Source organism: Hirundo rustica, chromosome 2, assembly GCF_015227805.2.
Source record: "Hirundo rustica isolate bHirRus1 chromosome 2, bHirRus1.pri.v3, whole genome shotgun sequence".
Classification (NCBI taxonomy): domain Eukaryota; kingdom Metazoa; phylum Chordata; class Aves; order Passeriformes; family Hirundinidae; genus Hirundo; species Hirundo rustica.
In genome coordinates this window covers 103,796,386-103,823,571 of record NC_053451.1, presented here as the reverse complement: position 1 = coordinate 103,823,571, position 27,186 = coordinate 103,796,386, and the positions used below count along the sequence as shown (strand labels likewise).

Here is a 27,186-nt window from a genome sequence, read left to right as displayed (position 1 = left end):
TACTGAAGCGGGAGCCCTAAATGCCACGCGTGTTATTGTCTTCAAGTGTTCTTGTCCTGGGATTTTATTAAATCTTAACTCAATCTGTTTGCTGATCACAGAATGTGACCTGAAAGACATGGAAGAGGGTACTGGGTGTTTGTGTTTGGTTCATTGTTTGGTTTGTTTCCTTTTTTTCTCTTTGTTGTTAGGAAGTGAGGAGGACAGGGATGCGTCTAAAGGTCTTTAGACACTGTTCAGCAATGGAAATGGTAGGCAGTGTTATTTATTTGCTTGGGCAATGTAATCCTGCTGCTTGCAACTTCAGAGCAGATCCAGTGATGTGGGAGTGGAGCATTCTGTGCTGCTGCATTGTTTTTATTACCAAGAAGATGATAAGTGCTGCTCTACTGCTGTGTGTATATTGTGTAGTTTTACTACTTAACTTGGTTGGCCTAATTTAAGTGTCAGCACTTTAGCAAGCATTTACATTTTGAGGAGAAGAATATTGGCCTCTTGGGCTTCTGGCTTGTAGAGAGTTTTTCCTTGAGAAATATTGACAGTTGTCCAGCAGCGGTATTCAAGGAAAATAGCTAAGTTATTTGTAAGAAACAGCTAAGTAAGTAAGAGGAAAAGAATGAATTTCTGAAAAAGGTTCTTAAGATCCAACTTGATATCCTGTTTGTTCATGCTAATTATTTCTAAGTACTGTATTGACATTAGAGGTTCTAATAATAAAAACAGTGTAAATAGAAACAACTGGCTGCATAATATTTATTTGCTGACTGAAGTTAAACCACAGCAGTAATGGGTGTTACTGCTTTCGATTACAAATAGGAACAAATTAAAGATGGTGTAACCCCACCAGCAGTAGCTTACCTGGGTTATTACTTCCATTGCATAATGAGGGTTACAACTGGTTGTATGTCACCATTTGTGAATAATTCCGGTTTTTGTTACAAAGGCCAAGAGGAAATGGAAGGATTTGACTTTTTCTGCTTTTCACTGCGGGCAGTAAAACCAGAATAAGTCTCATCCTTTAATGTTTCTTGTTGACCGCAGATATTAGTGACCTAATGGAAACACACAGTAGTGACCACTGCTGTGGTACACATAGTTTAGGAAATGCTGTTTCACCTTGATGTATTTGTGTTGGTATTTTCTCTCCTTTTACAGGGTTGTAAATACAATACAGAAGTCAGGGCTACATATAAGAAATAATGGGGTTATTGCATAGATCTGCCAGAGTTGCTATGGAACTTTTGCTAAAGCACTTAAACTGCTAGCCTAATTACCACACCAACCTTCCTAGGTCAGGTGTTTTAATATGTATTGAATTTTCAGATAGGCAGGGCTTTATTTTTTCTGATTTATTGCAGTGACATATCCAGATTTATGAGTAGCTTCCATGTATTTCAGCTGTCTGTGCCTTAGGCTGCCTATTGGCAAAACCTAGTTTATACCTGCCTCATTAAGATGCTGAGATGTGTTCCAGTATGGTAGGGATGGCAACTGACACCCAGGAAACTGAGAATTTAAATTTAGCACTGCACTGGGTTCATGTTTCACCTCTGAAAGGCTCAGGAGAGGAGCTTTTGCTGGAGTGTAGGGATGGGGTTGGGAAGCACGATGGCCTTGTGCTTCCCCTGGCTGTTCAGGGCTGCAGCAGCTCCAGGCTGCTTTGATGGGTGCTGCAGGTGCTGCAGTGTCAGCCCTGGCTAGGGAAAAAGGCTGTGGCACTGAGGCACCTGGCTGAAGCTGTAGGAATGTCAGCTCCTGGTTGGCTTGCATATTCATTGCCAGAAACTGGGAGGGATTGTTCTTTTGCTTCTTCCTATCATTCATAAGCCAAGAAAATCCTTTCCTCACCATGAGTGGGTCTTTGAGTATAACTTTTCCCCGCTTCAGATTTTTTTGTTGGCCTGTAGAGCTATTGTTCTAAAACTTTCATAAAGCTGACATTTAAAAAAATATTAAGAAATAGATTTTTTTCTTTTTAGAATTGGCATTGTCGCGCTTTGGTTAGGGTGGGAAAGCCTCTTCTTCCCTGAGAACGTTTTGAGATTGTTTGAAAATAGCAAAATTATTGCTATTGTTGCAATTATTTAATAACATAAGAAAATTACAACCAGGTCTTGGAACAGAAAAACACTGAAAGATATATTTTTTTTCCTTAAATGCTTTTCCAACATGGTGAAATTCCATCTCTTCTAAGTTGACTTTTAAAATCTAAAAACAGATCCAAAGTTGTGCAACTGTGTCAGATCCGTCATAAAGTCAGTATGATCTTCATTCAGGTATAAAGGGACATAATGGAAAATTGCCTTCAATAAGCTTTAAGTGTTAAATGGCCATAGCTTATTTTAGACTAGTTTTGTTCTGCTTTTTGAGTATCCTATTTTTAAGTATATTATTCATTGTGCTGTTTTGATTGTTTGGGAACAAGAGCCCACTTGCATAGGTCAAGTTGCAAAACTGGAACTGATAGACTGTATTTTGTAAGTAAATTAACAACAATTGTTTTATGAGTAAACATATTTGAGGCAAAGATATATTGCCTTGTCAGATATATTTGTTTTCTATAAACTGTAATTGCAGGCTGCATTGAGCCAGCAAATCTGGAACAGTTTATCACGTGTTACATGTTCTTAATCAAAGCCAAATACTGAAAGCAAGTAAAGTTTTTTCTAGTTCTCTTGAGAATTATTTAATTTACCTTCCAGCCTACATTAAATAACAGAGAGCAGATGCTAAAAGGGAAGTTTTGTGTAAATAGGTTTGATAATATAATAGGTTTAATTTAGGAATAAATAACAAGTCTGTTGTGTGCAAAACTGAGATTTAAGTCCATTTTTGTAAACTAGAGAAATGGGAAAAGTATTTTGCAAGAATAATGCTTCATCATTTTGTTCAATAGTTTTTTGATTGTTTGGTTATAAAAAGGCTTCCCATTTATTAGAAACACAAGCTGTTGGCTTCTCAGCCTATGAGTGTGTTGACTCTGAATCTTATATTAAATAATCTGTGTAAGCTATGGTTCTGGTCATATTTTTCAACAGAAAAGCAAACTTCAAAACCTTTTTCATAAAATATTTTATTACCAAGTAGTGCAAGTGACTGCCTTCATCGTGCTCGATGAGGTGTCTGACCCTCAGTACACGCAGCTTTGGTTTTCCTTTCAAACACAGTAAGTTTGAAGGCATTGATCTTCCTTTTTTTGGATTATTCTTCTGCTGTTTACACATTCAGGCCCTCTCCACAGACAGGCTTTGGTGTTCCTTGCAAATACTGCCAGCTTCAGAGAAATTACTGCTAGCAGGGAAGAAAAATCCCTTTCATTTTTAAGATCGGCTAATTGGTGTATAATCAGTATACAGTTTACACAAATATGCACGAGAACATACTGCTCAGCCTATTAAGGTTAAAATATGCATGCAACATATGACACCAACCCAAACGAGACATAAAAAATTAATGGCACAGGAAACTTGAATGTGCAAAATATTTATTCTTTGAGTTTAAATACCATATCTGCATATGCATATGTAGTGTCTCAGATAATACACATTCCTTTAAAAGTACTGTTTTTTGAAAATAAGGGTGAAAATTATCGCAGTATTTAGGTAAGCTACACCACCCTGGAAGTCAGTGCTTTCAGTTGAAAGAGGCAGGAAAAGGCACCAGTCTGTGCTGGACATGTGGTTGTGTCATTGACATGATTTTTTTTTTTTTTTTTTTTTTTCTGGAAGAAGCATTTCAGTGCTGCATTATGGGCAGGAGTATAATGGGTGCTCACTCATTCTTTTCAAGCACATCTTGCTTATGAGTTCAATGTAAATAATGACTTGAGATATATAAAATCTGATTTTTTTTTTCCTGTGTTATGGTCATTTGCTGCCCTGGTATTCAGTGAAGGTTTCATAATTTATCCAGATTCCAGTATTTTGTTCCAGGAGATCATTTCTTCTTTCTTATTTACTGTGCAGTGCCCCCATCTTTTTTTTTTTTTTTTTTTGTCCTAGTTACTTACCCTTTCTTTTCAATTACTCCTTTCTTGTAGTCTTCAAAATGCATCAATGCTGAGCCCTGACTTATTTTCTGCAATTTTGCATAGTTGGATCTGTCCACTGCTGTGGCATATTAGTATCATGAGCCTCTGCAAACGAGAAGTAGAAACCACTCTTGGTTTGAAGTGAAATTCCAGGTTAATTCTGTCCTCTGCACATCTGTTTGCCTCAGTGGCTGTCTTGTGTGTCATAGATTTAGCTCTAGGAATCCCATTTATGGACCACGCTGGGAAACACTGAACAGAAACACAGCCACTGCAAGGAGCTGACTGTATTTACACCTGTGTGTGTGTGTATGTGTTATGTGTAAAACAAGGTAACAGATAACTAAAAAAAAAAAAAAAAAAAAAAAAAAAGTAATGGAAAAGATAATGCAATATTTGGGTGATTGGTAGCAGGGTGCTTTCAGGTTTCTTGCAGGCAGAGCACAATTATTTTAATGAAATATTTAGCTGTGGGTCTGCATTTGGAAGCTAGGAGGTTGGTATGAAGAAAATTGGGACAATGGTTTAGAATTTAATTTTATCCTGTTGGATGCTGGACAGGACAGAGAGGAGGCAGAAGATGACCTTTTCATATGGATCCTAAAGAGATGTGGGAGAAGAGTCACTGCTGAGCATTCTCAGCAGCTTCCAGATGAAACAGAGAGAGGTAGTTATGGAAACAGATGTGGGCATCATTTAGTTTGTTGGTTATTTTTATTTAAGCTAGACCCAGAATTGTATTTGTATCGATGGAAAAGCAGAGGCAAGTGAATTTTTAAGGAGGAGAGTGAGAGGGAACAAGTGAAGTGGTGGAACAGGGTTACAGAGAGCACTGAAAGAATAAAGGGAAGAAAGTATTTTTGCAAGTAATTTGTGTTTATGCACATACCCAAAAACACTGCAAAAATGCTTTCGAGGAACAGTTTAGAGAGTGGCAGCTTTCTTTTCATGAACACTAAAAAATTTTTGTCTAATCAGTTAAAGGATATCTTTCATTTCTCAAACATTTGCAGTACATGTTGCATGCCTGAAACATAAAATTGTCAGGTATATCATATATCATTTGTACGAGCCGTTTGCGAGCTCACTTTTATCACAATACGTGATAACTGCCCACAAGGTACTAGTCAACAGCAGACGTGTTGTCAAACTCAGGTGCAAAATGTTCTTCTCTTCAAATTTATAATGAAATCTCCCTTAAAGAATGCAAAACCCAATAAAATATGCTGGTTGTTGAAGTAACAACAGCAATGAAACCTCCTCTTGTCTCTAAACTACGTTTCCCCATCAGGAAAATGACTGTTGATTTTTCCACAGTGTTCTGCAGAGAGATGTCTCCTTGCTGCCAGCAGTTCTCTCCTCCTCAGTGCAGTTGGATAAGACACTTGGCACCCAGCAAGGCCTTGCTGCCTTTGAGGTCTGTCCCTGACCTCTCACCTCTAGACTGAGCTGACTGTGTCTGTCTCCTTTAGCCTTTCATCTGGTGTGGGATTTCTGAGAAAAACATAGTTAACTTGATTTGAGAATGAGCACACCGACCTTTCTCCCCTGTCCCTTCTCACCTGCAATTTAGGAATAACAAGATGAGCAGGGTGGTTCACCTGATGCTGAGCCTTGGAGCAAGATTTCGGGGTGTCTGTATGTTTCCCAGTGCCAAGACACATGTGGCAGCTGTGATAGGAGAGAGTTGAACTTCTTATTCTGTGGTAGAGACAATGCAAGAGGAGGACAAAGGCAGGGATGCTGTTGTGGAATATAGAACACAACTCCATCTGGACTGAAGATTTGGGGTCAAGAGAACATACTTTGACTGTGCAAGTTAATATATTTTCCACAAGCTCTGAAACTTCGCAGGTGTACTTTAAACTGGGTCAATAACACTTTTCTTGTTTCTTCAGTTAATCTTGATGACTTTGTGACTGCTAAGTTAAATGTGCAAGCACGCTGTCAGGCAGATCCTTACTTCAGAGCCCCTTTACCGTTGCTTGATTGGATGGTAGCTGGGATGGTGCTGCATTGATTTCGATGGAGAGCTGGTGTTAGCCTTTCCTGTGGGCTGAACTGGGGCTATGCAGCTGTGCACATCCTTCTCCCATGGCCTGTGGATAAGAGTAAGCTGTGCTGTGTAAGATACAGCACTAATCAGCATCCTCTGGTAGTTGAAGGCTTCTGGCTCCCGGACAACCTTAAAATCCTTTGAATGATTTCTGGGGTTGTAGGTGAGAAGCAGGGCCTGTCAGCAGCTCCCCTGGGTCTCCTTCAAGTTGCAGTATCATGCAACATGAATTGAAGGCCTAAATAATTTGGATAAATGATTGATAGGGGATTTTCTTCTTTAATCCATTAAGCCCTCTGTAAAAAAGATTTTTGGATGTAGGTGAAAGTTTAATGTAAACATATGCCTCTGTACTTTTTTTAAAAAAGCTCCATACTTGTGCTGTCTGCACTGGCATCAGGTGACTTACTCTGCTGCTGTTGAATCACTTCAGTGTAGGAAACTTTTTGATTTCTGTCTACTTGGACCAGAAGGAAACTACAATTATTATTCAAGACCTTCCTCCTCTGATGGAATGGTGTTTATAAACCTAAGTCAGAACAAACTTCTGCAGAAAGTGGCTAAAAATGTACATAGCAAAAAGGAACTGTGGCTGCTGGTAGGAAGGAGCATCACTGTTTGGGTGGTTTAGGAGAGCCGAACAGCTTTCTGCTGAGAAGTGTGCTCTCCTAGGGACCTCTGTGAGCCAGCTTCTTGTGGGGCTTTGGACAGCAGTGTGTGTCTGGGGAAGGGCTTTAACTCTGAATGCATTTTGCAGAGATTTTTTTCACCTATGCTTTTGCCCTGCTCCCTTTCCTGTGTGCATACATGCAATCTCTAGAGTGGTTTAAGCAAAGCTTTGCTGTTCTCTGCAAGTGGCAATAAACTATATGAAAGCAATGCCCATAAGGCACATTGTTTGTGCTCTTTAATGATGTATGATACATTCTGTGAAACATTTTTCTTTCAGGAATTGATACATACTTTAAAAACAGTCTTCTGATAAAACACCATGCCTGGAATAAACTTGTCACTGCATTCATTTTAATTATTTTTCACACACTCTGTGAAATACTTCACTTTATTGGGTTAAAAGCCCCTGAAATTAGGAAAATTTGCTTTGATGTAACTAGATTAGAAAAACACATGGAGGTATCAGCCTGTGTTGACAATGCATGACCTGGATTATCCTGAGTAAGATGGTATTTTTATCTGTTTAGGCTTTCAGTTTTTGAATTCCTGTATTATGTAGGTGCAGTAACTTGAATAACAAGATAGCTAGTCTGCAAAGGTATATTTCTTGTTTCCAGTGGTATGGAGTTTCCCAAATTTTATTCATTGAGTACTTCATATGTGTTTTGTCTTATTTCAGAATTTTCTTCTTTAGAGCCTACCCTACCGTTATCAAGGTGCACACAGCATGGGGCATTGTGCTGTTATTAGTCATGTGTTGTGATGTATAGTACCGTTAACCCTATTTTTTATGGTTACATCACTCTTTTCTAATGTTATTTCACAGTTGAGATGCACCAGTCATTTGCATTAGTTCCTATTATATCTTTTTGCATTTCCTTTTCAGTTATAAATGCATGTTTGTGCCTGTTCCTTTCTTGCTGTTAATTTGTAGAATCATCCTCTATAAAAATTCAAGGCATGTTGCTGCTGATGGTTAGTTTCCAAGCTCATGGTAGGGTGGTTGTGCTTGACAAGGGAGTGAAATGTGGAAGTGCTGACAAGCGGCTGATGGCTGATTCTTGGCCCCAAGCGCAGGATTGCGATATGAAAGATTATTATTATCTGTCACACAGCAAGAGCCGTTATTTCCTAACTTCGGCGCCGACTTTATTTAGAAACAGAAGTGGAGGCTGGGCAGAGTTCCTCGTGGTGAGAAGCAGCCTCCTGCAGATGCCCAAATTAGCTGGGAGTGATGGTTGAAGTCAGCAGGGGTGTAGTGCCACTGGCATGGACCTCTCTCTGGGCTGCATTGCTCTGGTGAAGGCCCTCATGACTTCAGCTGTTACTGCAGCATCTTCTGTGGCTGCGTATTTGTAAATCTGCCACTCCCTTCCACAGATCTCCAGAGAGCACTGGCACCACTGTGACAGCCCAGGATATATCTGCTTTCCCCGAAGAAATACTTGGCTGCTCCAGAATCTGTTTCTGATATTGTTTTGTCTAGGGACCAGATTTTACCAGCTTTCTACCCAGAGTGCTCAGCCTAGCATTGCAAATATGCTACTATGGCAATTCACAGATTAATACCACACTATTTTGACTTTCCATGTACCCTCTTCATTATAATACTGTTACTTAAAACACAAGTTGTTAATATCTTTTTTCATTGTATTATGATAATATTTTTATTAATGATGTGACCAAGCCTGATGCCACTGTTAATACCTCTTTAAGGATTTCAGGCATTTACTTTCTATTTCCAAGCTGGTTGTCTTGTCCTGTACTAGCATATTTCATTACTATACATTTAGTACCAGATGTACCTTGTGCTGGCTTTTGTTAGACTCCTGCTAGATTCCAGATGTCCCTGATCTGTAGAGTCTGGGATCTAGCTCTGCAAAAGCTGCAAGATGCAGTGTAAGCCATTTTTGCTTCATTTTGCAACTGCGATCATAAGACTTGGTGTTTTTCAGACCTAGGAATTCTCCATTAGACTACTGACTCAGCATAGTGTTATCTTAGATTACAAGGGTCATAGTTACTTCTGGGAATTTATGAGAGGTCAGGAAGTCTCCAGGAAATTATTTAAATAAAAAAGGGCCAGTGACCTTAGGAAAACCAAAAGATGCAGTCACATGCGTGGCAGTTACGGAACAAATAGAGTAGTGGAAAACAAAAGTAACAAACGTTGAAATGGTAGCCTGAGGCTGTAGTTTCGTGAAGATGTTACTTGCATTGCCATCAAAAAAAGAGCCCTTTTCCCTTTTTTTATTCTTCCTATGTTCTGGTACAAATATTTGGCTACATAGTGGGCCAGATGAGGAGAGTGATGAAGGTTAGCATTAAACTAGCAACAGAAAAGCTTGTTTTTAATAGCAGGTCTGTTCCTTGTCTACCTCCTCATACTGCTTCACAAGTGCTTGATCTGACAGGATGGCAAGGAGTGTTGCAGGACCTGCAGGAGCTGGGGGATCAGCAGCACTGCCTTTTATTTGGCTGCAGGTGAAAATAGTTCCAAAAGTTCTATGAGAGAGTGATGGTTTGTCAAACTTCTTTAAAGCTGGTTCGTAGTCATTCAATTAAATCAACCTCTAAAGAAAATTGCTCTCTTGTTAGCTTCCATTGTGAATGTTGCTCTTCACTCTTCTCTTGTGTTGGGAAGGTACAAGCATTGGTCAGTGTCCAGAAAAACCATCACTGCAGTTGCATACAGAATTCTTCTTGTGCAGATGCCTTCTTGCCTGCCAATTCTACATCTTGTAACCACAGAACTGTGTTGGAGATGGATTTCATTACTGACACAGCTGACTTGAGCCAGAGGCCTGTTTATTCACAGCTTTTAAGTCTGAGGAAGTGACTTCTTATTCGTGTAGCAGGAGTAATGGAAAAGACAAGAGGAACTTAACAGTTATTTTTAGGAAAAGATAGTGTTTATCTCAGCAAAACTAAAAATGTTGAGACATTACAATTTTGAAACCTAGACAGTTGTGGTTATGTTCTTCGATAATTATTTTAATGTGAAGGAATTTCTCTTAATGCATACTCTATAACCGTGTCAGCTTCAGTAGTCCTGCACATACATTTTTATATCTATGCAAATTAGTATTTTCTTATGTAGAGTATGAAAAAAACCACTAAAAAGCTGGAAATCAGTAATGCCAGAAAAATAGTAAACCTGATAATGTGCTTTCAAATGCACAAAGAACATTTTGAGCACTTTCACAAATAAAAACCATATTATTGAACAAATGCATCAGCATAAGAGCTGACAATAGTTTTGTAGCAGACTGTGTGATTCAGAAGGAGAAAGTAGTGAAGGGTGCACAGATGCCATTAAAAAGGCTACTAAGTTGGTAAGGTATGAAAACAGCCTGCCTGCCTTGCCTGGCATCTGGAAAGTGTGGAAATCGCCTAAGGAAAACAGAACAAAAAATGAAAGGGACAGTAAACTGGAAGGAATTGCTTGGTTCAACATGGAGAGCTCTAGCACTTTGGTTAACGTGATGCTAAGAAACCTTAGGCAAAGTTCTGATGCAAGTTTTGGGTGGCAGCCAAGTGCTTTGACCTGGGGATAGAAGCAGTTTGTGTAATGCTGCTGTGGAGAGAGAAAAGACAAAGATTAAGGGAAGTTTTGGTGGCAGGGTCAGTAGGGGATCCTGCATGCAGTTGCATCCTTGGACACAGAATTAGGAGAGGTGTGCAGCCGTATTCCAGGAATTCGTTAATCAGGCAGGAAGTTTCATCCTTGCACAGATCAGAACTGACATGAAGTCATCCCTACTCACAGTGCCGTGTCAGGAGTGGAAATGGTTGTGGCCCTAGAGGCAGAACCAGAGGGTATTGAGGTGAAGAGTCATGCAAGTTTGTATCATGGACTGGGGCAATCTGGGTTAGCTACTGAATGAGGGACTTGCAGCAAACAAAGCTGCTGAGGTTTTTGACGTGCAGTTCTGTATAGCTTAGGAGTTGACATTTTGTACAGTGTATTAAGACTGAGTTACTTCTGTACGGAAGCCTTTCAGTGTCTAATTTAAAATCCATGAAAAGTAGCAAAAAGCTGAAAAGACAAGGTGAGTAAACACCACGAGAAAGGTGGTTGGCAATAGATCCTTTGAATTGGAAACAGAATGTTTAGTTTGTTCATCGCTTGCTATCTTGAGAATTATGGGAATTAAAAGGCAGACAAGCTTTTATTATAAAGACTGCAAACCCAACCAGCACGTGTTCTGCAGTCAGGTTGTAGGAAGGTCCATGCCAGAAACTGGGTAAACAAGTGTGAACCGACCATTTCCAGAAGTGGACAGTGGTTAAAATCCAGCACAAGTTTGTTTGAACTATGCCTTTGCTCTGTTTTGGGGCTTCCCCACCATTTGTATTGTGAAATCCAGTGCTTGATGCAAGAGTGGCACACTGCTCAAGTGGTTATTTGAAGTTAATGTTTAGAAACATAATGCAAGCTACGTTGTCTTTGGGACCAGAACATATTGATTGTGGCAGTCTGCAGTGTAAAGGAGACAGATCTTTAGTAGCGATTTCATTATCTAAGGCATTAAAGATTGTATTAGATTTTCAGCTTTTTAGTGTAAACACTGGACCTAACACAAGGAAACTACCACTACACTGAAGGGTGTTGTTTTCAATAAACAGACAGCCGATTAGTATACAATATAGAAAACTATGAGGATTTTATTTTCTTCCTTACTCTTGTTGTTTTTCAAATCCAAAAATGTAGTGCAGGAGATAGCACTGCTTTTGAAAAAAAAATTTAGCTAAGTCCTTGAAGAGGAAAAGACAAATTTGTCATAAAGAGATTCTTCATAAGTGCTATATATCTTCATGAAAATTTAATTGTTAAGGTCCTGTAGGAAACTTATTATAAACCTCATTTCACAAAATGAAGGCTCTGATGTTGTTTTCTGAATACACAAATACTGGTTTGCATATGAGAGTCCTTGAAATCATAACAGCAAAGATGCTGTTGTCCTGTGACATTCTAGGAGTCACTAGGAGTTTTATTCTAATTTCCTAATGGAACAAAGATTTTTTTAAGAGCATCTGTTTATTTGCTCTATTCTCCTTGATTCTTTTGAACTCTCTGCATGACACCAACTAGGGTTGGCAAAAGAGTAGAGGTCTTTAATACATTTACAGGAACATAATAGTTCTTTTAAATTGAAAGCTGAATAGGGGACTTGGTGCCACTAACTGAATGAAAACCTCAAGTCTGAGATGCAACAGGCAGTGGCCAAGCCACACTGGTGTGCTGGCCAGTCAGTCAGTGCCTGTGCTGCTCTGAAGCAATCCCAGCATCTCCTATCACTGTCCCAGCTGTGCAGGTGCAGGATACAAGTGGAAGTGGGGACAAGATGTGATGGGAGCAGGTTGAGGTGATTGGAAGGCCCTGGGTGCAAATCCATGGTTCTCCAAGCTTCACTAATTCTGCTGCTAATAATGAAAGAACTATTAGATGCCTTTGGATGCCGTGTTCTTCGTACAAAGATGAAATAATTTAGTAACATGGAGGTGTACATAGAAGTTTCACAAACTTCAAGGCAGACAAAACAATTCTTTTTTTCACTCCCCTTATGTCATCTTTGTCAAAATAAAATGAGGAGCAAAAATGAGGAAGTTTATCTTCCTGATTTCTCTTTGAGGATAAAAATAAACATTTGTTCTGGAGTATTTTTATTACAAAGATGAAGGTTTCATTTCACCTTGTATTTCAGCTACCTTAGTTGAAGTCTTACCAGTTAAGAAGAAAGAGACAAATGAAAAGTGCTGAAGAAAGGCTGTCTGCAGTTCCCTAGTGAAATGCCAATCCTCATAGTTCTACTATTTGCTTTCTTATCCCAAATGGCATTTGCTGCAGATAAGATCCTGAGGGAGTTTGGCTCAGCCTGGCATGCTGAAGGAGGGGTTATACTAACACGTGGTTTGTAAACAAGGAAAAGCATCAACTATAGGAAATTGGATTTCTGTGGGTTTGCTCACACCTGGTTGCAGTAATAAACTGCTCTTGGCATCTTTACCTGTCACGGGCTGACTCAGATGAAGGAGAACGCCTTGGAGAAGCTTGAGAAGCTTGGTTGGATTTTAGCAGTGAAGCTGTAGGAAGGGAAGATTAATGACAGAGAAATAATACAGAGTCATTGATTTTATAAGGATTTTATAAGGATTTTAAAGAATAGCCTTAAAATAGGGTGACAGGTTGGAAGGCACCTCAGGAAATGGTGTGGGTCAGCCCTCTGCTCAAGCAGGGACAGCTAGAGCCAGTTGCCCAGGATCACGTTTAGTTTTGAGTATGTCCAAGGGCAGAGACTCCACAGCTTCTCTGGGCAACCTGTGCCAGTGTTTGATCACCCACACAGTAAGAAAACCTAAACAAAACAGCAGCAACAACAACAAATCAAGAAAAATGTTAGCTATATTCCATTAACCAGAGATCCTGGTTCAGTCCTAGCCCATCACTACTTTCCTACTCTTTTGGCTGCTGACCAAATAGAAAGATACTGTACAGACAGGAGCTTGTAGTCTTGAATGCTCAGGGCACAAGTTGTTAGTTATTGCAGATTGAAGCCACACTGTGTCCCAGGCTAGTATCTTGAAATGTAAGCTTTCTACTCTGTATTTACTAAAAATATCATTGTGCCTGGAGAAAACAGGACAGGATAAGAGGATATCAGGAAAGGCTGAGTGGAATGTGTTGTGGATGGGGTGACAGCACAGGTGGAAAGGTTACCAGGAGTAAATGCTGCCCATAGAGTCCATTAGCCCATGCCAGAAGACTGGAAAGTCCAAGCTGTGTTGTTGTATTGCAGCGTCGAGCCCTGCTGCAGTATGTCTTCCTCTCCTGCCAGTGCTCTCCTGTTAGAGGAGCATCTCAAGCACAGAGGGCTCAGGTAACTGTCCTGGGCTGGCCAGGAATGCATTGCATCCTTTAACCAGTGACTTCAAACACAGAAGCTTTTAGAGCTTTTTGTGTGTTTATTTTAACACCACACAGCTCCATGCTGGACAGCACTGAAACAATTTAGTTTTCAGTTGCCTGTCTTGAAAAATTTACTTGGGTGATTGTGCTATTGGTCCTTTATTTCTCATTTTCATAACACAGTAGTCACTTAAAACAGAGAATACATATATGTAGACCAAAGAATAAAGTGATGAGAAGTCTGAATGTGCAGGATAACTAAGAGGTAAATCCAGCCCTGGAAATAAGGGCAGATGGCATGAGCAGAAGAAAAAAACCCAACATGTATTCAAAATTGGAAGATAACAGTGATGTCTTTTATAAAGAAGCTGTTCCTGTATCATTTGAAATCAGTAGAGAATCAGAGGAGAGAAGGCAGATGATAAGTGATTCATTTGCTTGCCTCCTCCTTGAGATTCCTTTCTTTGCCAGCTTGCCTTAACAGATGTCTTAAAGATGATGAATTCACAGGAAAATAACACGACAATGGGCAGCCAAGACAGTATTCTGATAGTCTAAATATTTTGTTTTTCATATTTTGTCAGCTACTGAATCTCAAAATGTAGAAAAGCTCTTGTATTAAGGAAGAACTTTGGTCACAAGCACTTTGGTTCAATGAGGCTTTCAATGAGAAGTGGTTCTTCTGTATTTGAACTGTAATCTCTTGTTCATTGTGATCCAGCCTTTGGTTACAGGCAGGTCAGCTGGGCCTGGGGAAACGAGAAGACTGATTTTCTGTTGTGCTGTACATCAGATAAAGTCTTTTTGCAGAACTTTGTGATCATTGGTGAGAATGAATTTCAAAGGACACTGCTCTTCTTTAATGATATGAAATCTTTCAAGGTTAATTCAGTGCAGTCTGTTTCCAGCTTCAGGAGGGGACCATTTCTCTGCAGTCACTATTCACTAGGCGGGATTCTTGCCTTCATGTGCTAATCCCTTTAGGGATTGGGAAGTTCCACCACCCAGGTCTGTATCGAAGATGCCAAAGAATAGTTTAACAAAACTGAGACCTGTTACAACAAAACTTTTTCAACCCAAAACAAACATGACAGTGTATTCTTTGTGGGTTTCTACATTGAGAGCACACTGCATTTAAAGTACTAGAAACAGAATAAGATGTGAAGTAATTATTCTGACTTAAAAGAGGTTATGGATATACTGTCTCTTTAAGAAAAAGGCCCGATACATTAGTGAATATTTTATGATTTGTGTGTATCTCTGTGCTAACCGAAGTGAAAACTGAAGGACTGAGGGCTCTGAAGTGGCTGCCAATGCTGTGCGCTGTAAAAGTACCAAGGGGCCGTGTTTGCAGTCACTCCGTGCAAGCAAATGTTTTGCCATGAAGCGCTAAGTTCTGCACTGCGGTGTTGGTCTGCAGTTAGATGGACGCTCTGTCTCTGTCTTCCTCTGTTTCCACACACAAATTTGGCTTTGTTCACTAAGCTATGTGGAGTTCAGAGGTCTTTTACATGCATACATATCCATTGCAGATTGATTTACAAGAGCATGTTTGCACTCAGAGTGAAGGCCAGATGGTCATCAGATTTGCTGTCATTCCAGTGCCGGGTTAAACTTCATCTGCTGGAAGAGGATGTGAAACAGTGCTGTGTTTGCTTTAGCCTGTTGCTACAGAGTCATCATCCTACCTTAGTGCACTCTTTTTTAAGTATAAATGCTTTCCTTGTCTTTACAAAAGGTTGCTTAAATTGCAGTTTTAGTGCAGGCTTCATCTCTCTTACCGGGTTGTAAGATACTGAACATTTGTAAACACCACAAAATAATCAAACAAGGAAAGTGGTCTAAGAGCCCTTTTTATTCCAGGAAAAAAAGAAAAAAAAATGTTAAGTAATAAGTTACTTAAAGGGCTCTTTCTGTAAATAAAAAGGTATGAATCATCTCAGATACAACTGAGTTATCAGATATTTTGCTTGCTTCGTCATCTGTCTTCAAAGGCAAAAGACAGAGAATTACGCAAAGCCTTCAAAATATTTACGTCAATCTTTCCTTGCAGCATAAAGATATTAAGTGTCTTTTGTGAGGTGCTTGACTTGAAATCTTGTCTGAGATATGGATTCATAAATTTGCCTTTGTTATTTTTTCATCTTAGATGTTGCTACATGCTTAAATAAAGTTTCCTATATTACTGGATTTCCTTACTTGACGGATTTCAATAATGTAAGCAGCACACGCTTTATGAGAACAGCCAGTATTCATATTAGTGCCCAGGTGTCGGCTTTTGTGGAGATATTTAGACTGATATTAGTAGATGACTTAATATTTACTGATGACTGTATCAGGATATGGTATAAGCTACTATTCACAACCTACAAAATAGTTCCAGCCCTGAGGACAAATATGAGCATTAGCCTGGAAGTGGAAGTTGTGTGTGGCTGCAGCTGTGCTGTGGGAATGCAGCTGAATGCAAGGCATGACCGGGAGGTGACTGGGAAAAGCCAGTTGAAATTCCTTGATCGTTCAAGGGCTGCCAATGGAAGCTGCGCCCTTCACCTGTTCCCCTTCTCCAAACAGCACCACAGATTAATCAGAAAAAGCTGATTAATATTTCATCATTTTAAAGCAAGATTTTAGTGGATATTTGTACCCAAAGCAGTGATGAAGAGCACGTGATAAAAGGGCTGTAAAAAGTGTTGATCCCATAGGACTGTGGGAGTCATGGACTGCTTGCTGCCTTACCTGTTAGCATGTCATAATTCAGTTGCTTTTCTGGTCAGGGGCTTTCCCGTTTCCCTTCGTGTGAAGAAGCTTCCTTGACTAAGGCTGTTTCTAGTATTGTAGCTGCAGCATCTGAAAAAGGGGTATGGTGACACCAGAGTGTACTTGGGCCTCTAGACAAGAGTGGGCGCCGTGTTGGGACATGGCAGTGCTTCCAGTGACTAATGGAACAATTATAAAGTTTGAATAATGCTTTTTGTGTAAGAAACATGGAAGTCTTTAAAGACATGAGTGATCAGTGGGCTGAGATCGCAGCAAGGTTTTTAGAAAAGCTTATGTGTGCATAGTGCTTAAATGAAAAGCATTTTTAAATGTTCTTTTAAATGGATGGAATAGAATTGTAGGCTGATTATGCAGATCTCTGACCATATACACAGCTGGAAGAGAAGGTTAAACCTATGACTGTTGTTATTCTACTGTCTTAATCTGCATATTGAATAATATTAATACAGAACAGGAAGTAAGTTACTGGAAAAGTATGTAGTAGTTGTAAATCTTGTGGGTAATAAAGCACTAGGAGTATATTAGAGAAAATTGTGTGCGTTTATTTTTTCATACCTTAGTAGTGGTTGCTTTTAGTTACAGAGAAGAAGTTACAGGAGAATGTTTTCTTGCGATGACATTTTTAAGCATTGTGAGTGATACATGTATTGCTCAAACTCACTCCCATAATTTTCTGCCCTCATAAATAGACTATATCTGCAAAACACATCCAAACGTCCTTCTTGTTCCAAATTGATTTATTTTATTATTGTAAAGACAAAAATGCATCCCTGCAGGATTTGAGGGGCTTTTTTGTTCAGGCAGGAAAACAGAATAGTTAAGGAAGTGATGAGAAAAGAACTGGGCAAGTAGGGTGTTGTATAGTTGTGAAAAAGTGTTTGAGTTGAGCATGTCGTGCCTGTTATTGGGCCACTTTGGAGCAGTATCTTTTCTTGAGGTTGTAAGATGCTCCATGGTTGTGGTTTTCCACTTGCGCTGGATTCATATTGTTGGTTTAGCATTAATGATTACAGTCAAGGAAATCCCTTACCCTCAGGGCTATAAACCTCTGAATGTGCTTAGGAGCAGAGGATTTTGAGGTATAAAGGCTGCTTTCTGTGAGAACTAAAGCTACAAGGGAATGGTGATGGAATCAAATGTTATACCTTTTGGCATTTTTGATTAAACACTCTCTTGATAAATTACAGCTTTTCAAATGTGTTAAAATCTTCTGGAAAAAGTAAAAGGAAGAAGACCAAAAGAACATGATTTGTTTGTGGCATCTTTTGAAAATGACACTATTATTAAAAAACTAAATTGCTGGCAGCCTTCTTACTATGAGCCATCACTCTTAATATTTTGTTAGTTTAGTAAAAATGAATGCTTATAAATGCCAGAGAGACTTGTTTAACTGATGAGAACAACTAAAAATAGTTGGGAAAATTTCTGTGACATTCAGAGTTTCTCATGACCAAAAACTTAAAGATGCTGCAGAGCTGGCTAGATGCAGGTGTTGCAAAACTCTGCCTCCTCTTTTTCTACAACCTTGCCTGCGGTGAATTTTTCTCCCCCTGAACGGTATATGTAGGCTGACTTGCCAAAACAGCCTTTTGTTTCTTTTTTTTTCCATTGGTTGCTCAGTTTTGGAGAATAACGATACACATATGATCTGCTTGATACAGAAATATTTCTCCTCCACTTGTGGAGGGAGCTATCCTGTGTGGATCCTGTGCCAATGTCAATTTTTGAAGTTGTGGGACAAAGAATGCTAATTTTCAGTTTCATTACCAAGATACTGTTCAGGAAACCTACCTTCTGCTCAGCCATCGCATCAGCTTTGCTAATTGTGATAAACGCCAATCACTTGTTTTAAAATTTTAAAAGTTTAATAGTAAATAAGATGGTTATAAAAAAATAGAATTAGAGTAAAAAATTGAACAATTTTAGAGTTAGGACAATATGAGACAATAAAAAACAAAGTTACAGACGTCTGGGTGCCTCTTCTGAGCAAAAAAGCTCCGAAGAAGGACCCCTGTTAACAAAGGATTATCTCTTAAAAGCAATAGCCTGTTGAATATTCATACATTTCATACATGATGCATAAATTTCATTCAAACAAAGAATTGTCTCTGGTTAGTATCACTTTCTTCTTTTAATCTCCACGGCATCAACCGGGCTGAGCAAGGCAGGAGAAATTGGTCTCTTATGATAAGGAAGTAGTAAATTCTTTTTTTTCTGAAAAATTTACATTTTCCTGAGGTTGGTACATAAAAACTACATTTTAACTACAAAACTTAATTTACTATACTATCAAAATATTAATACAACACCAACAATTAACACAACACAACACATATAGTAAATATCTTGCGTAGAGCCATATAATGTGCACTTTTCACACTAATGCAAAGTCCTAGGGTTCCTAGGGGTGTTAGAGGGCCAGCAGCAGCAAGAATAACTGATTTATTTCATTTTATCATATTTGTTTATTGCTGTCCTGAACACGTATTCTTGCATTCTTATGCAACCCTCAAACACTGAAGTACAGCATAACATGCCCTTTAAGACGACAGGCTATTTTGGATTATAGTGTTTTGTTGAGGGTTAAGTTTCCTGTACAATTTCCCCCCCCCCACAAGTTGCTAGGAGACTAAATACTGATAGTTAGACAGTGCTTAACCTGGACAAAGGAACCTGATCACTTAGTTTTGGGGGAGGGAGAAAGCTCCGGGGAGAGCTGAGGGTGGTGGTCTCACGGCTCTCAGTCTTCCGGGGAGCACGGATCGGGGACTGCTGGCTGCTGAAGTCCACGGTTAACGGAGGAGTCTGGTCCTGGGAATTCTATCATCTGTTGGAGCGCCCAGGAATTCAGAGTTTTCTTCGCCGTCCTGCTGGATTTTGGGTCAGCCCGGGTCCAGCCGCTGCGGCTTCTCCGGCACTGCCAACTTTGCCTGCCGAGGACACCCCCTGCCTGCGGAGGACAGTCCACCGCGCCCGGCTTCCAGCCATCAGCGCCGGAGCTTCCACTGTTTGCCCTCGGGGTTCTTGGTTCTGTTTTACTATTATTATAATTGCTGTTGTTTTTTGTCTGTCCTGTTATATTTACTAGTAAAGGACTGTTATTCCTTTTCCCCATAGCTCTGACTGAAAAGTTTTTTTTTTTTTAATCTTCCAAATTATAATAACACAGAGGGAAAGATTTGAATTCCTCATTTCCTAGAGAGGCCTGCCTCTCCTTAGCAGACACCTGTCTTTTCAAACCAAGACACGTTTTCATAATGGTAGCTGAGAAATAATAACAAACCTTAACACAAGGAGCGTGACTGAGAGCTCCTCCTGAGGCTTTTTTCTCCTAGCAGAGCTGAAGGACAGGTAGTTGTATAACCCTGCACGCTGAGCTGCAGCATGTCAGCAGCCCAGTGAGGAGCCCTGCCAAAGCTCTGCTCTCCACAAGGTTCTGAAATGCCATGGTTTAATTGCCATGGGAGACACCTTCCTGCGTGCTCCTGCCCGCACCGCTGCTCCTCAGCGGATGTGTTGCAGAATCAGCCCCAGACTGCGTGAGTCATTTTCCCAGTTTACCAGAGCATCTCTGAGCTTCCTAGTGTTAGCTTTCTAGAGTTTAAATTTGTCTGGGCTTGCGTTTCAAGACAAATTTAATGTAGTCTCCTAGGCTTTAGGGAGCACTGCTGAACTGGAAAGTGAAGTGGCTGCGTTACTAATTTTTGCTTAGTTTTGTTGCCTTTAATGGCAAAATGAACAGATTGTTCAGATATTCTAGAGGAAAACAAAATTCTAGATTAAAAATCTGACTGATGTCCTAGATGCCAAGTCTGAAAAAGAGTTTTGGTTTTTGTTGAGAGTTGTTGATTTATTGCATGTGTTCATTTTGTAATAGCTCTCATGAGCGCAGCAAGCAGAAGACTCATTGCTGTATTTTTTGCATCTTTTCAGCATTTCTTGACGCATTTGTTTAATGTAGATTTTTGCCTGTTGGAGTGAGAATAAAATTGGACAATGGTGGATTTTTTTTCCCTGCTAAGAGAGGCTTATTTGAAATGGATATAACAGAGGTCAGAGTAAGACCTGCAATGTAATGGCATTACAGAGAGATTGAAAATCTGTTGAAAAGCATGGATACTCTGGTATCTTAAAATGAAGTAGCACAGTTGTTAGCAGTCTTTAAGAAAAAGTCATACTTTTTAAAGGTGTTTGTGAATTTTACTCTTTAGTTAAGTTGGCCAGAAGTCAGCTTCAAGACAGTCAGCTGGTAGTACAAAGCTAATACATTTGGAGTTTGCTTTGTAGGAATCCGTGTGGTTTAATCTAAGTGCCTTTGTTACAGTGAGAACATAATAAAACCTGAATATGCACAGTGGTTTTGCAATGTAGAGCTATTTTATTTCATTTACTGTAGGTTTGAGGTGCTGATGTGCACAGGCAGTTTAAGCTATGTGAATTATGTGATGGAACATATGAGAAGTGGCAAAGATGCAACAGTAATTTGTGTTTGCTTTTGGTTTATTCAAATGTTTTCTCTAGAGATCAAAACAAAAAAGCAGGAAAGACCCAAATAGTTGACCACTATCTCAAAACTTAGCTGAGGAGATAAATTTTTTGGGATTGTCCCATGATAACATGACATATATGCAGTAAGAATGGAAAGAGAAAAGGCCTCTTTGGGCCATTTGCAAATCTTGTTGTGTTTCTGTTCTTGCATTTTTAAACTTGGTCTTTCATCAAAGACAGAATATTTCAGGTTTGTATATGCCTTCTTGTTCTTTGGAAAAGCGAAGTCATTGCTACAGTTATCTGTTGTCTGCAGTATTTATTAAAGCTCTTTATGCAGTCATTTCATAAGAACTTTACACTAACCAGTGTAACAAACATGTTCTGTAATGAATCCTCACAAATCCTCTGAATATGAGGAAAGAAACCAAATGTAGAGATAAGTGCAATTCTTGTGTTGGGTAATGGGTCTCCTCTTGTCCACAGGTGCTAATCACATAAGGGTCAGTGGGGAACACCAGTGCCAGGCAGTGGGACCCAGTGCATGTGGCAGTAAATCAAGTCCCAAATTACAGGTGGCCAGGGCAAGCCACCGAGTTGAAATACGCCTTGGCTTGCCCAGCAGTACAGTGAGGACAGAAGCATTTACTGCTCCTTGGGATGCACTGATTTTGAAAGGCAGCAGATGAGAGCAACAAACTGTTATTGTTGAGAATGAGTGAGAGAATGTGTAATTTGGGAAAAGCTGTTGTCTGCTGTAAAAGCACCCCTTGTTGCTGCAAAATATTTTTGCATCTCTGAAAACAGGTGTGGAGCTGAGTGTGCTTGTCCAGTATTTACCAGGATTGTGTAAGTGCTCTTAAAATATGGTTAAAAAGCCTGTTTGAAACCCTGTCGCTAAGATCCAATTTTTACCTTGTGACGGATTGTTTCACCAGTAATGATAATCCAAAATAATAATTTACATGATGAAGTTTAAGAGGTACAGATACTAGAATTAGTAGATTTGATAAACGATCACATTTTCAGTTCTGCATGTGGTTGAGTTTAATATGTAGTTTAATACTGTATTTAACACTTTCTTTCTAAAAGATAGATTACAAAGTATGTTGCCTGTATGCAAAGCCCTAGGGTTCCTGTTAGAGTTTGGAGTTCCTTTTTCTAATTTGCTGATGATGATTTAACTGCATTCTTGATGAAGTTTCTCTTCCATTTATGTGCATTTTAAAACTTTCAGATTAAGGAAGAAGATAATTTGGCAGCATATGGTTAAACTGTGGAAGTGTCTTTTGAGTTTATTTACAGTTATTTATCTAATGTTTCCTTCTGCTTTGGGCTAGGCTTAAGTGATGATCTCAGCCTTACTAGAATTGCAGTTCTGTCTGTCACACGCACAAGCCTGGCTCCAGCTGTGGCATATGGAATTAACTTCTTAGTTAATTTATGATTTTCTTCTAAAAGCTTTTGACCACTGGTACTACGTTTTTGCTGTAAGTTGCTTCGTTAATTACTGCTGTTATGCAAAAGAATTACACCCATTAAAAGGCCTGATTACTGCTGCATGTTTTTAACAAAAGAATACATTAATCGAACAATGAGGCTTGCTGTTATTCTGACAGTGCATATGTGTTCAAATGCGACGGTGTTAAAAAAAAGGTGTCTTCCAGGCTTTCAGGTTCCTCACAGGCAAATCTTGGCCATAAAATCCAGAGCAGCAGCCAGATGGCTGAAACTTGGAAGTGTTGCTGTGGAGTCTACCAAGAGAAAACACTCCTGGGTAACAGCAGAACATTAACACACTCGAAGTAATACATTACTGGCAGTGATGCGGTGCTGCATTTTGGCTTAATTGCGCTTAATGGAGTCCTGCAGTCTCTGTGATTTAGCTACACACGTCAAAGCAGGGCAATTCCCAGCTCATCTGCCTGCAGAAAAACACAGCAGCTTTACATAACCCCTTGGAGAGAGTACTGGAAGCACCTCAGATGTTCTGTCTCCCCTCACCTCCTTCAGTTTATCTTTCTCTGGCATATTGATGTCACAAATTCAAACCAGACCAAAAAACCCAAACCAAACAACCCCCTCCCACAAAACACATCTTTACTCCCAATATGTATTTCCCCACTCATCTTAGTTCTGTTTTCTGTTAGACTGGGAAGAAACCTCGTCAGGTGTTTTTTGTCACTCATCCAAAGCCATTCACCTTTTAACAGCATGTGGGTGATGAGAGAGTTGGAATTGACGTGTCAAATCCCAGGACAGAATTACCCTGCCAAAGCCCTCCAGGAAAAGAAGGAAATTGAAATTTGACCATTCTGGTGCCTTCTAAAATCAGAATTGTATTTTTGCTCGTGGGTGGGTGTAAGAGGATGGAGTCCTTGTGTTGTGGAACATAGTGGCAGAATCCGCATTAGAATTTAGTATGACTAAGACTATCTGAAGTTTACCTTCAATACACTTAAAGCAATTTCAAAAGTTAACATTTTTAATGCTATCTGTTTGGTCTTAGGTAGTTTTCTCAAAAGCATCCACCTTTTGTAAGGAAGTTTGCAATTTTACCTTTTTTCTTAACATGTGCATTTTGATACATACAATTACCATGGATAACTTTTTTTTTTTTTTTAATGCATGAAATGGGATTGGTTAAAACAAAGGGGTAGAATTAATTTTATAGTGTCCCCCTTTAAATTATCTTAAGCTAAGTCAACAATTCAATGACTTATGAAAACAAAAAGGTGATACAGTAACCATCTAGGCTGGCTGTCCAAAACAGCTGTGCCATTAAAATCATTACCACCCACCCTATATGTGTATAAGTCATCTTTAGTTATGCAATAGTTGCCTTTTGTCTTTTTGCACATTACATTTAGAACTGGTTTCTAACTGAATCATGTCACAGCCCAGCCTGAACCAGTTCCCCCCAGTTATAGATACAGCTTTGAGACCTGGAAGAATCGAAAGTCAGACTGAGACTGATGGGCTGATGATGTAATCTGCAGGAAAATCTGAAGAAGACAGGAAATTTCTTCAATTTATCTTTTTTAGCCTGATAGAGTGACAGGATAGGCTACAAAGACGTTGGCATCAGTGAAAATCAGACTCTACAGAAAGCACCATATAATCCATTCACACATGCACACATTTATATAAATATCTGTTTCATGACCGAGGTTTTAAGTTTTAAAAAAGAAGGTCACTTGGCTTTTAAAATTCCAGTAAACTTAGAAATAGTTAATTTCCTATCTATGCTTTCAGCTAATCATGAGCTGTCAGTTTATGACCTTTCCTAGGTCTAAGGGCTGAAGTGCCAGTGTGACTGTGCAGCTTTGCCTCAGGTTTTGATGCCCCTTACAAAGGTGAGCATTGAACACCAATGTGTTGTCATTGCCTCTTTCTTTTGTCTTTGTTGCTAATGCCAGAGGAGCATTTAAATGTACGGAAACATGCTCTCTCTTGCATGTTTACAGCTGGAGGAAACGCCTTTATGATCTCCTGCTGTCAGAGGCAACAACACCATTTTAAGGATCCAGTCAAACACCACTTTGAAGCAAATTGTATTTGTACCCTCAAAGATTTGTTTGTTTGCTTATTTGTTCCAAAATTCTAAATACAAGTTAATTCCTTTTTCCATTTGACCTAACTTTAGACCTTTTAAAGTCTGTTCTAACCACACCAGTAGAAAAAGGGCTGTAGAGCTCTTCACACAACTCATGTTCTTCTCAAGTGCACCAAGCATTAGCATGCACTACAGGGACCATCAGGGACCAAAAGTATTCAGTGTTGGATCTGTTGTCCTGCATTAGATCAGAGAGAACAACTAAGTGGTACATAGATTCTGTCTCCTGCTGGCTAGCTACCCCTCACTTAGGTCTTTCTTTAGAGAAAGATTTGGAAGGAGAGGGGAGAGCACTGAGACAACCAGGAGACTAATGGAGATAAATGCCGACTTTCACTATATTTTGTATATAGTAATAAAATAACTTAATGGATTGGGAGGGGGAAGGAGTCATACAGTTGTATTATTAACATCCAGAACATTGTTTATTTCTCAAAAATATTCTCCTAAGAGTCACACAATATTTATTATTAAATAGGAGAAAACTGCCATCTGTCACATCAGGCAACATCAGCAGCATCAGTTGCTACTTGATGTCAGAAATCATAGTGGGAATGCTATTTTTAGGGGACATAGCCAGCCTCTCTTGCACAATGAAAGGAGCCCTCAATATTGAAGGTGTTTATTACATTTAAATTATTGGAAATGCAGCCGTGTAAAGTTGTCAGTTTAGGACCATTTTAGTTTAGATTGTGAAGAATGAACAGGCATCTGTAGGTGGAAAAAAGAGCCAATTTGGGCGAGTTTGGTTACACTGCATTGTGGTGTTAACTTTAACAGTCAAAAAGCTGTCACTCATGCAGTATTGCAGTGGCTGTGAAAAATATTGTCAGAAAGCTAAAGCCAGTGGATTCCTTTCTACCTTCTTTATTTAGTTTCAATTAATACATTAGAAAAAAAAATCTGTAACTTTTTTTTATCACTGTTAACTCTAGAGTAGGATTATCAAGAGATGTTCCAGAACAAAAAATAGATTCACCATAAAATCTACTTCTGTAATTTCAGATTAAGACCATGCTTGAAAAGTGTTTATGCTTTCAACTTTGGTGCATATTGAGCATGTTTAACAGTTAAGAGAAAGAGCATAAGAGAAAGAAAATTTACTTGTGTAAAGCACTTGTATATGTTTGTGTGGATATGTGTATATAAATTATATGAAATAGCATGGTTTATACAATGCACACCTTCTAGGGAAGAGAGAATAGTCAGGGAATTCTGTGTTTTAAATACATTCTCTCTTCTGACCTTCAGCTCCTCCACCACACTCCAACACAGTCTTGATTCTTATCAGCAAGTTGTATTTTAGCTAACAGAGGCTAAGCAGCCAGCTTAGCAACTTAATTTGGGGAAGTTCTCTCATCTCATACAACCGTAATTACGTGTAAGCCAGCAAACCTGGCAAACAAACCTCTGGAACAGAGTATTTTCACTGATCTCTCTTAAAGCTCTGATGGCAGGAGTGTCAAGTGAAGGGTCTTAGGCAAAGCTGTGGATTTGCAGTCTGGACATCCAAGCTAGAAGAGAAAGATTGCTGTTAACATCATTTCCAGTGTCTGGCTGATTATCAGAATTAGCCTTTCTTCACCTTACTAACCCAACTGCAATAGTTGTGTTTTCTTTAACCTAACATTAGTGCACCTTAGAAATACGTGTGTGTACACACATATATCTGTGTGGGCCTGCAGCAGGACTCACATTTATATACCCACCCCTGCAGCAGGAGTGTCTCTGCAGCTGACCCACCTCCCTGGTGCCTTGGCAGGATGGGTGTGAGGCTCTGCAGGTGGAACTGAACAGTGGTGATGACGGTTCATTTGCCGTGGAAATGGCACCAAGGTGATGTCAGCCTATGCCTTGTGTCCAGACTGCTACCGTCAAGAAAAAAAAGGCAGGTCACTATTGTGGAGGACTGTCATGTGAAAGGAGCAGAAGGCCTGATATACCAATAGGACCCACTTCTTTGGGAACTCTGCGGTCACCCTGGGACTGGGGTTGAAGGTGTGGATGGAAAGGTTCCTACCCTGGTACAGCCCTTACATTATTGTGCATTATTGATTTCTCAGGTAGGCGGCGATAAAGTTGCCCCTAGGCTGATTCTTCAGGGCCTTGGGACAGCTGCTTAACGGATCAGGAGCAAAAGCGATGTTCTTCTCTATCCTTCCAGTCACAGGGAATGAAGATGCAAGAAGACACATGAGCCATCAGATCAATGCCTTGCTCTGAGCCCTTCCCTACAAGAAAGACATTGAGGTGCTGGAGCTTGTCCAGAGAAGGGAACAGAGCTGGTGAAGGGTCTGGAGCACAAGTTCAATGAGGAGCAGCTGAGGGACCTGGGATTGATTACCCTGGAGAAAAGGAATCTGTGGAGGGACTTTGACATTCTCTAATCACCTGAAAGGAGTTTATAGGGTGACAGGAGTTGGGCTCTTCTCCCCGGTGACAAGTGATAGGATGAGAGAAAATGGCCTCATGTTGTACCAAGGGACATTTAGATTTGATATTAGGAAAAATTTCTTCACAGAAAATGTTGTCAAGCATTGGATCAGGTTGCCCAGGGAAGTGGTATTTACACCTCTGTTCCAGGAGGTATTTAGAAGACGTGTGGATGTGGAGTTTAGGGATGTGGTTTGGTGCTG

General features: G+C 39.7%; 1 protein-coding gene across 3 annotated transcripts in view; it reads left to right on the top strand.

Moving 5' to 3' along the window:
* Window positions 1-27,186, top strand: part of SH3KBP1 (SH3 domain containing kinase binding protein 1) — a 211,615-nt gene that overhangs the window by 75,803 nt on the left and 108,626 nt on the right. The window lies entirely within an intron of this gene.